The following is a 12065-nucleotide window of genomic DNA, read 5'->3' on the forward strand; positions in this document are numbered from 1 at the left end:
CTGTACAAGCGCCCGCTGCTAGGCACGTCTATCTGTTTCTTTCAGCACCCAGTCTGGCACTTGTCGACATTGTGAGTGCATCTTTGCTGAAGTTGTTACTGATTTCTTTACATCGCATTCTAAAGTGTCTGCGAATTTAGAAATAGCTGACTTGAAGGAAGTAAGGATCTACATTAAGTTTGGTTTTATGCTCATCAAAAATGCATCTGAAAACCAACGCAAGCTAAGTGAAGCTTTTGGTGAGCAAGCTTTTAGCGAAGAGAGAACATTTATGTGGCTTAAGCGATTTAAAGGTAGCTGTGGAGCATGGCAAACATTCGGGCCGACTGTCATCATGCACAGGTCCGGGAACGATGGCGAAAATGCTTGGAGTGATCCATAAGAACAGAAGGCAGAAAATCCACGATGTTTGCGAAATCACTGAAATTTCGTAAGGGACACGTCAACGCATTGTAGCGAAATTGCAGTGTTCATTCGGGTTGAAGTGTACACTGAACTGCAAACGGTCCGAGATGATCGAAATTTCCTTCTTGGGTTATAACTGCCTATGAATTATGAGAGCACGGTTACGATCGTGTAACAATGTACCAACCTTCGCAGCGGCCAAAGAAAACGCTCCACTTTCACAGCAAAATCAAGTAAATGGTAATGTTTTCTTATTTTACATTCACGGAATTGTCTAGAAGGCATTTCTTTAATGTGCTCAGACAGTCACAGAGAAGTTCTACTGCAATGTTTTGAGAGGACTGCGTAACCTGTTGGACGGAAACGGCTCCACACATGAAAGAACCAAGACAGGTTGTGATTTTTCAGATTTTTTCGTCATAGCTGATAAATAGTGTGCTTTCGGGTGCACATTTAGTGCACAATATTTCGAAGGCCGATAAAGCCGTGTTCCTCAGTTCCTGCGAACTTTGTTATGTGCATTCTCTGCCTGGACTCAACGTTGGTTTGAGTCCAGGCAGCGACTATAGATAACAGCTAAGTTAGCAGCACCTGAAGAAGACGACTCAGTCGGTCTTCGAAATATTGTGCAGGACACGGAAAAAACAACTCGGCTATATACCCGGAAGTACATCACTATAAGGCTGATACTGGGTGTCCCAGAAGGAATGATCAGTATTCAAGGATAGGACAAGAAAAATCAAAGCGAAAACGTCTAGTAAATAGAGGAACTAAAATGCTTGCGGCAAGAGCTAAGAGCGCATCTGAATCTTAGATACTATGAAACAAATCTCTTCTAGAGCAAGCTTTTTGCTTTCCATATTTGGTGAGGTGGTAGTATGGACCAAAACAAGAAAAAGTTGTCTAGTTAACTTGGGCTCTAAAATGAGTATCTTATGTGGTATGAGCACTAGTGTAAGAGAAGAGGTGTTTCACAGCAGCGAAGATTAACAAGTGGGTTTAGATCTTGAGGTATCCATTTTAGAGACTACATTTACTCGACATATTTGCTTCGAATGAACGACCCAGTCATACTGCAGTGGTTGTTGGCTGCTGTGGACGAAGGCGTGAATACTAATGAAGGTTAATTTGAAGACAAATGGCAAAAATAACTTGTACAGACGACTTCTCTGTTTCCCTGCAAGTGGTAGAGTTAGCCTTCACGTACCTGTCGGATGCTGTCCCGACCGTGGCTGGTATCGATTTAATTCTCTTCTAGCAACGGTTCAGTTTGTGTTTAATTAATGTGATAGATAGGACAACAGAGGGAAGCTACACAAAAGAGAAAATGTCTCTTCTGGTAAAATGTTCTTCAAATAACACATAAAGAAGTGGCGAGGTAGCCTGATACGGAAGTATAACCATAAGCTTATGAAGGCCAGGTTCTATTGCTTTTCGCTGTAGGACGAACAAGTCATATGGAAGGCACTGAATGAAGACGGTCGAGACTTAAAGACTACGAGAGCGCAAGGGCAGAGAAAATGGAGAATTTTTTTACTAGTATGAACGACAACGAAAGCCCGAGCACTGCATTTCAAACACCTATTCCGGCGTCACCTTAAATAGCTCCCTATCTATTGGATACTGAATGATAAGGAGCATAACTGCGAACGCTACTGAATGTAAACTCGTAGATGAACTTAGTTACCTGCAACCTCGAGAGCGGAACGGTCAGTGGCGGCAAACGCTGCTCAAAGCATGCTCACCGACGCGAAGATGGCGGCTGGTCCGTAACTTACGACCTTCGTATCTGCTCACCTAAGTTCAACTTGTCAAGTAGACGAACATGGCGCTTTCGTCACTTTTGCGGCCGAGCCCGCGAAATTTTGGCTTTCGCCGTATTTCCAGCCTAACCAGCGCTGCAGTTACCGTTAGCTGCTCTGTGCAGAGAACAGAGCCCGCGGCCCTGGGGAATGGGACTGCCGAAGGTGTGGCGACTTCCGCGAAAGAGGTGGGCGCTATGGTGTTCTACCGTGGCAAGTAGCCGTGGACTAAATTTGAAACTAATGGCTGTATAACCTCTGCAAGTATTCGTCAACTTTCGTTATTGTAGAATTAGTTAAATTAGGACCCAGAAAATTCGTCCACTCGCAAGAGCCCATAGTCCGCTGGTTAGGCAAGCTAATGGAGACCACAAATGGTCGCGAAAAATGAGTCTGATGGCGAATAATTGAAGATTAATTACGATGACTTTTTAAATTGTGGTGTCACCGCCAGACACCACACTTGCTAGGTGGTAGCCTTTAAATCGGCCGCGGTCCGGTAGCATACGTCGGACCCGCGTGTCGCCACTATCAATGATTGCAGACCGAGCGCCTCCACACGGCAGATCTAGAGAGACTTCCTAGCACTCGCCCCAGTTGTACAGCCGACTTTGCTAGCGATGGTTCACTGACAAAATACGCTCTCATTTGCCGAGACGATAGTTTAGCATAGCCTTCAGCTACGTCATTTGCTACGACCTAGCGAGGCGCCATTGTCAGTTTTTATTGATATTGTGAATCATGTACCATCACGGCCGACGTTCTTCTCTAATGGATTAAAGTTAAGTATTCCACCAGCTACGTCCGTTTTTCTGAAGACTAATTTCATTGTCCTGTTCCAGACCTCACGCCAGCCTGCGTGAGCTAAAACGCGTGCCTTTCGGCCTCCTCTAGCAACACGGTGTTGGCTCTCCTGCCCACCACAACATAAATAACAAATTAATCAACTCGAGAGATAATTTTGTGAATAACCCGAATATGATGTTAAAAGTATTAATTTAAATTAGTTAGTGCACTCTCCCTTTGTTGCTGAGTGCTGTGGTCAGTCCACGAAAAGTCTGAGCTCTATAATATCTCATTACTTCTGGAACATCCCGTGTACGCCTCTCTCATTGTTAGGGAATTCCTAGCAAAAAACCACGGGACAACTCTCTCCCTTCCATCCAGCTCACCTGGTTCAGCCCATTACGATTTCCTCCTGTTCGCTGAAATAAAAACTGATGTTCAAAAGGTGGTGTTACGACTTCGCAGATGAACTTCGAACGGAACCGCTACTAACTTTGAACGCGATTAGCCTGCAGACATGGACCACAGCTTCCAGCAATACGACCTCGCTCGAAGAGCTACATACAGTTGCGAAAGGGCTGCTACGAAGGTGACAAAGGTAGGGTAAGTCTTCTGATTTACTGGAATATGCTCGCAAATTTTGGGTAGTACCTCGAAGGCAATCTGCAGACAGATGGGCTGAAGCTATATACATCTCTCTCTCGTCCTGCGTCGTAGGATCCTGAGAAGGCGTCCGCCAAGGGCGTCCTAGTGGGGAGCCTGCTCCGCGTTGTCTTTGCGGTACTCGGTATTCTATCTGGACCGCAGGTAAGGTGTTTACTTGTACACACGACTAACGTACTGCTACCATAAAGCAAATGTTTGTTACTCTTTAGAAATTTCGTGCGTCCACTAGGCAGACAAGAAACCGGATGACGTTGGTGGCGGCAGCGACAGCGGTGGCATTCTCCAGCTCCTCCCTGGACTGCTGGGCTCCAGTTCTGGGGTAAACAACTCTCGCCTTCATACGCCGAGGTCTTGGTACAGATTGAACACATCACTATATGTAATTGCTTTCTTCTCAGGACGGACGACAGGATGCCGGAGGAGGAGGAAGTGACAGTGGAAGCATTCTGCAGCTCCTCCCGGGACTGCTCGGAGGTCTGTCTGGGGTAAATGTTTTTCTAACTGGGTGAGACCGCCCCGGCGGCTTATTTGTGGTATTTTCTAGTAATCTCGCAGGACAAAATATCATTCATCTCCTTGCTAGAGCACGTGAGTCGCTCTAGAGCGCTGTAGGGCACCTAGATCGTGTACAGTTGGTACGAGGCGGTCATGTGAAACTCCACCAAAGATACACTTGTTTCTTTTTTGTGTATCCACACTCACGCCCCGGTCTCAAATACTGCTGTATGATACATTTTCGTAAACTGCACTAAAATACCATACTTTTTTGAGGCTGTGGCCAACTTACGGCCTGACTCCAGGTAGGGTGTAGCCCTTCTTCCTGCCGCAGCACTACAAAGGGGAGGGGCGACTGAATCCAGTGTCCCGGCCGCCCTTTATCGCCAGGAAGGATCCCCGCTACTCAGATTGACACCTTGATCAGCAGGCCTGTGACGGTCCTAGGGGGAATGGAACGAGTAAAAGTCCCAACGCCCACTTGTGACTGAATCCTGGGCTTGAAGGGCCAGAGTCTACGGATCCACCCACTAAAACACCACGGCCACTGAAAGAACTTTAAACTGCCATTATTTTGCAACATCCTGAAAGATTAAGCCCTACACTGCATAAAGCATAGTTTGGGCTACAGGACTACGTAATCTCAAACAAATAAGACAGCGATGATGCGTTTGACGGTTACCAAATTAATGATTGTAAACTATACAACTCAATTACAAAATAAGGAACAAACATTCAATTTTCAGAAGAGAAGTTATCTATTTTTTACAATTCTATGTATCCAGACTTACATCGAGTTTAAGACGGGGTAGTTTCGAAGGCGGCGGTCTGACGTTATGGTGACAATACACAAGGAATGAGATGCTTCTGCGAAACATCACTGTCAAACATTGAAGTTCACGCAAAGATCACCAAAACCATTTGAGTCATGAGGTCATGTGGACTGATCCGTAAACACGTAAATGGTGAAGCGGTTCTATATGTGCCAATCGGTTGTTGTGGAACCTGGGCTGTAAGATGAGGGGCTGACATCTCAGACTAACGGAATGGAATTAAGGAAAATTGGTTCTGGACTTGCTCATGACGACTCTGTAAACGAACTTCGTTAATGTATCAAAAACGAACCATCCAGTGCTTCTACAAGAAAACAGTACACCACTCGCAGCCTTGTAACGCGGCCTAAGTATGGTGGTCGTAAAGATCCTAACCGACGGGGGTAGTTTGACAGGCGTCACATTCGACAGCGATAATCAGTTTCGAAACATAGATAAATTGCTGCTGTTCATTAACTGCATGTCCATTTCACCTCGTTCCCGAGCAGCCACGCAGCGGACATTTCGAGACGGGTACCTCGCAAATATGCACTTTAGACAGCGGTACATCTCTTCAATACCCCATTTTGAAATTTCCCGGCGTAGTGAATACTCGATGGCTTGCTGCACTCCAGAAACAACACTAGCTGACTGGAGATATGTGGACAAATGGTAATTTTGCCTCTTTTCGAATATGAAAGCTTTCGAATGTGTCGCAGCTCCAGTTAGAAGTTTAACCCAAGGTATGCGAACGGTGATGTTTTCGAAACGAGATGTTTTCTGATAGCATGGCTTGGTCCCACTCATTCACCTAACCGTGAATATGAAACAGTGTGCTTGTTTCACATTTCTCGCTGACAGATGTAACCCTCTCTCGTATATCTTCATGCTGAGTATGCTGTGGATACTGCCACCTTTCGCGACGACAACAAATGTGTTCACAAGTATTCACGGATATATTCCTGGTCTGACGTAGATTCAGGTACCCTATCACACGTCAATCAGCCTGTTGCGTTAGCTCTCTCCTGCCCATGACGAAACTGAGTTTATTGTGTGGTATATCTCCCTGTCATTCTAGTAAAGCCGGCTAATAACACTGAAAAGTAGTAGAAGACCCTTTACTAGGTCTTTGTTGACCACAATCTCTTAAAGAAAGCTGACCCATTTTTCTGTGTCTTTTGGCCACCAATACATCACATTAGAAGATTAAATGTGGTGCGGTTTCCTCTCACACGCTACATGGTCAAACTTTAGTGCTTCTTTTTTTGTATCTATCCAGTACAGATGTCTCTTGAAGTTTCCATGGCCAGTCATTAATCCTGCCATGAATTTAATCTTCCCCCGTTCAAGCCTAGTCTTACAGAACTTCTCTTTAAACATGATTTCGACATCATTTGCTTGCCTGATTTGTTTCTGGGTCTTAGACGAAAGTACTGCGTCGTCTCCTAAGATTCAGCTACACAGTTCACATTTCATCACCACCTTAGGGATAGTAAAGTTTCTGGTCCACCAAATGAGGTCATTGCCCATGAACTGACTAGCCTTATCAGGTTGTTCTTTAACAGTAATATCAGCGTCTCCAACTATCGGCTGCAGGTTTACCATATTGTTGTCGTCTACCTCTCAATGGACTCATTACAATCTGTGGCGATCTTTGATCTCGTTACAGTGGCTGACCGAGATTTCAGAGCTGCTTAGCTGTCACAAAGAATGTAGGTGCTACGAACTTTGTAGCTCGTATATAGATTCTCCTCCGCGCTCACTCTGAGAGCGAATATCTCCTTATGGAACACCATAACCAACTTCCCTAGCGAGATGGCGCTTTCTAGCCTAGGCTGCACCCCATACACTCTGGCCCCAGTACCTTCTTAATCCCATAAAATATGTTTGGGAGTAATTTCAACTGGAGATGAAATGTAGTAACCAACATACACGCACTTTGTCAGCTCTACGGTGTCTAGTCATCAGTGAGTGGATTCAGCCGTATATGATACACTCTAAGAGAGTAATGGAATCTGTTTTCCGCCAAATTCACGCGATTATGAGGGCTATATTTGGCTTTAGACGATGTTTGTGATACATCTGGTTCCACCGAGATAGACACTAGTTACCTAGTCACTGTAACACAAGTTTATATCTGAAAAACAACTTTAACAAAATCCTCAATATATTATGGAAGTAAAATTCCTTCAAATAAGAAATTAAACAAAATCCTGCCGTAAACTAGCTAGAAAATAATAGTTCTCCAATGGCAAACACAAGTTCTTGAAACACAGAAGTAAATAATTAAATTCTTTAACAAGTGGAATTAATCACTATAATCTTGCAATATGAGGGAAATCTTGAAATTTTAATGAAGTTCAGTGAAAAACCAAAATCCCTATTTCTTGGTTCTGAAAACAAAGTCCGCACCCTAGCTCAGGTCGCGGAAACAAAACGCTTTCAAACTATCTCACTGCAGTCATTCACTGGAGAAGTACCGGCGATCAAACGGTACTGAAAAGTTCCAAGTCCGGCAAGGACAGAAACACAAAGTCTTGGCACTATCTTGTCGGTGATGAAAACAAAATAGTGAAAATTATTAAGTCCTTGGCAGCATGTCACCGATCACAAGTCCAGAGTGAGGAGGTGGCGTGCTGTCCATGAAGGTGGAGGCAGAGTCCACAGAAACTCGTTGGTCGGGCTGCGGATTTCCAGAGTTCAGAGTTCCCGCGGCGACGTTTCCGTAGTGGCGGAGCCTGCGGTAACCCAAACGACTTGGAAGTCGTGTGGGGTGCCGTTGGCGCCTGCTGTCTATGGAGCCACGGCAGTTTGCATTACGTCTCCCGTGACAGATTTTTTTGTCCTACGTTTACGCTTAGTGATAGAGTCCTTTCGTTTATTTTACAGTTTATAAGCCACTTTAAAGTGACGAGATTCGTTACATCACTGTTACGTCTACTGACGAGGAGAAGGAAAGAGTGCTTAATTATACACGTGCTATACAGGGGGACCAATCCGGAGGTGGCAGTGACAGCGGCAGCATCCTACAGCTTCTTCCTGGCCTCCTGGGAGCTCTTTCTGGGGTAAAGTTGTCCTCTGCACCACACGTACACGTATAACTTTAGTCACCTATCAACAGTGACCCTGACACTCACAGTATTATCCACAGGGCGGAGAGGGTGGCGGCGGCAGCGACATCAGTAGCCTCCTACCTCTGCTACCGGGACTGCTGGGATCTCTATCAGGGGTAACGATGCCTTTTTAACACTTGTGTCTGTATGAAGACTGACGTGTATTTGACAAGTATGCCAACAGCGCTTGTGAAACTGACGGTGTGACCCGCAGGGCGGCCAGGGGGGCGGCGGCAGCGACATTAGCAGCCTACTGCCTCTGCTGCCGGGGCTTCTGGGCTCCCTCTCAGGGGTAAATACCCATTATTACTCACTTGTCAACACACAGGAGAGCGTACTGGCGCGGCGGCATTACTCACCTCGGTTTTCCTCAGGGCGGCGGTGCAGGCGGCGGCAGCGACGTTGGTGCGCTGCTGCAATTACTTCCCGGCCTGTTCGGCGCGCTCTCAGGGGTAAAGTTGTTCCCGGTTCTCCAGCACCTCTCAGCACTGACGGAGTGGACCGATCCCGGAGGACCACTCCGTAAAGAACGCGTGCACACTGTCACGATCGCAGGCTTCTTCTTTCCCTGTCACTCGATCTTAACCTTTCGTTTACCTGCGAAACTACATGGAATGCACAAGTTCCCTTCTCAGGTATCACGTCGGTGCAAGGCCTATCCTTGCTCGATGAATTTCAGCAATTTACTACTTTCCTTTACAGCTTTGTCTACGCCGACTTGCTTGCCGGGTTTTCACCCATATTCATTCGCCATAATTCGTTTGTAACGTCATTAATACAACGTTTTTGTCGGCTGTATTTAGAAAGCTACTGCTCCCCTGTAGAGTGTAGCAAATATTCTAGCTACCATGGTTACCGGATTCTATATCAAAGATTAATCGATTATTAGGGGCTGTTGGTTTTATTCTGTAACCTGCAGACTCTTTCCCCGCTTTGGTAAGCTTACAACATACACTTCTATTTCCACTGATGAAGTTCAACGTGCACGTGTCCGATGCATGCGTTTGTTTACTTCCGAAATTACATGTAAAGTCAAGTTACAATTTCCTTACAGACTTGAAAATTGCTTTATGTACATCGACGTGATAACTCTACATTTCGCAGTTGAGTTCCTGGCGCAGAGTTCATCGAACCACATGCAGGCTATTTGTCTACCATTCAACAGTCAAACAGCAAGCGAGAAAAATAGACACTTAAATCCTTCTGTGCAAATTCTATATTTTTTTTATTATGATGACCAGACTTCCCTGTGTAGGGAAAACATACAATGTTTTGTGTTCAGGTGACAGTTACTGTAGTTAAGTCCTAGTGTTCCTTTTTCAGTTTTGTATTCAACACACATTCCTATTCACGATCTACGTATGCAGATAGATTCAGAGGCAACGATTAAATTGACGATAATTTTCTGCATGTTGATATGCGCTGGCTGTGTTGTTTTCATGATGTGTGCGTGTGTTTAGCCTCCATTAAAGCTTTGCAACGTAGCAGCATTCTGTATAGCACAAAACGTTTTCTTTCTCCTCTTCTTCTTCTTCTTCTCCTCCTCCTTTGCTGCAATTTAATGAGGGCACCTAACTGTTTAGTGATACTAGCGTAATAACCCGTTGTCGAGTGCCGACGATTTATTGATATCTTGCGCAATACTTTAAATTCCTGTGAAATTTGTACTACTTCTCTCTCTAACAATATTGGGATTAAAACTAATGTTATGTATATTTATTCTAGTTACGGATTACAAATTTATTTTACCAGGCTATTCACTTCGGTCCTTTATTAATGACGGAAGTAATAACCTCAGACAGAAAATCTGTGATCATTAACTGGGATAAATATGTGCAAATACGTTTCTGGATTTCCATGTACTTTTATCACGTCTTTGACTCAAAGGATGATGTTGATAACCAAATTATTTCGAATGTAAATTTATAGCCTGACGACTAACTATCAGCATCGCATGTCGAATAACATTTCAAATCCACCTTAGAATTGATTAAACAGCCTCAAATATATAAAGGAAAGGAGACGTTACAATCAACACGAGACCTACTTTCTCCTGAAGCTTGCTGAGAACATGTTCGAATGTGGTCGTACAACTGTCACACAGAGTGTATTACTCTTCAGAAATCTTTAGAAAAAGAACTCTAAGACGCGTTTCATGTTATATTTGTCATTCCACTAAATCGCATTTTTGACGTGGTTTCTTCACTAAAACACTTTCTGCTTTCACTTACTTTCCTCACTTATATTACGTTCTGTTTCTGAAACTTCTATGCTTTTCAGGCAGACCAGCAATAATAGTACAAATTACTTGCCTCTTATGCGACCTTCCTCAGTTCCTTTTAAAGAGACACAGCTATTGCACGGTCTTAGAGTATAAAGTTAGAGTGGTTTTAGTTTCAAAAGCTGGAACAAAATTATTTTTGCATTCGTTTTGATACATACTGTTGATGAAATGCATCAGAAGAAAGATTTTGGTAACTAATTTGCAGTATTTATGGTTATAAACTATTCTTAAGAGCTCCGAAAGGAAAGAAGGAAGTCTGCAACATTGGATTCCCTACTTGTGAATGAAATTCATCCCAGTATCTTTTATTATCAAAATCAGGGGGCAAGGTTGTAGATTTCTGTTTTGACATTCGAAGCTCTTTAGAATTTTTGCGCTACTGGAAGTGTAGGAAAACCTTTTACAATACGTTTTACAATTATATACCGCCACGGAGTCATTAAGAGTTTCGATGAGCAGGCTATTTGTGTGCCCGATCAGCCTAACATGTTACCATGACGACGGCAGGGTGCGGACGGCGGCGGAGACAGCGGCGCCCTGCTGGAAGCGCTGCCCAGTCTGCTGCAGGGGCTCTCCATGGTAAACACCGTAACATACTACATAGCGTATGGCTCAGTCTGGCCATTCGGTGTCCTTCATTTGTGTGTTGAAATATGTGTCAGACGTGTATTAATCTTAAGGCGAGTAATCAGCTTAACGTAAGAAGTTTGAGACTTGATAAGCCTCTATTCATGACTGTTTGAGTCAACATGCTACTTACTTTTAAGGACTTCTCCACACTTCAGCAGTTTCCCTGTGTTCCCATTCGCCAGCATTTACGATTATTGCCTCTACCTCTCTCAGATCTGCCTTCATCGTTATTCTAATTATTCCGGCTGTCCATGTTATTGTCTTCCCAGATAGCTGAGTGGCCAGTGTGGTGGTCTGTTACGCCAAGGGGCCCGGGTTCGATTCCCGGCTGGGTCGGGGATTTTCTTCGCCCAGGGACTGGGTGTTGTGTTGTCCTCATTATCATTTCACCATCATCAGTAGAAGACAACGAGAAACCACCACTGAAATCACATTCCTAGACGCTCATGCGGTGGACCTCTCTGCGGAGGCTTCCACCATGACCACACCTGCCGTAAAGCATAACACAAAGATAGATATTATTCTCGATCGTCCGCGCTTCCTTCTTCCGGCGGCGACCATCCTAGGATTACTTTTTGCCACAGCTGTTGCTCCAATTTCCACCCATGGCCAGACCACGACAGAACGACTTGTTCTTCCGTATCCGTTACCCCGTAACTTCCTTACTTCTTCTCCCCTCTGATTTCTGATCTCTTTTCTGGATATCCTGGCTGCCTCCCTTATTCCATCCATCTGAACTGACTGTATTTCTCTGCTGCCCTCCAGGATCCATTTTTCTGCATCATGTTAGTATACTCTCAACTACTGTTCAACGAATATTTTTTAAATGTACTGTCGCGGCTCCAGAGAACTCCATTTAACATTTTAATTGTCCTTCCGCCTGTTAGTTCCTGGTTTCACACCTACATCACAACTTTCCGAGGTATGCATACTGTATCCCAAATGCTTGAGCTTCTAAACTGCTGCAGTAGTTCCTATCAGTAGTGCTATATTCCTTCAGTCTTCTCCCACTACCAGATACTCTCATTCATTTTTATCACAAACCTGATATCCTCCCTGCTACGTGCTATCG

The 12065-nt window shown here is 44.5% G+C and overlaps 1 protein-coding gene across 1 annotated transcript in view; it reads left to right on the forward strand.

Annotated features, from left to right (window-relative positions):
- LOC126354136 (keratin, type I cytoskeletal 9-like) overlaps positions 1–12065 on the forward strand; it is a 115924-nt gene that overhangs the window by 74884 nt on the left and 28975 nt on the right. The window lies entirely within an intron of this gene.

The sequence above is a fragment of the Schistocerca gregaria genome, chromosome 3, assembly GCF_023897955.1.
Source record: "Schistocerca gregaria isolate iqSchGreg1 chromosome 3, iqSchGreg1.2, whole genome shotgun sequence".
NCBI lineage: Eukaryota > Metazoa > Arthropoda > Insecta > Orthoptera > Acrididae > Schistocerca > Schistocerca gregaria.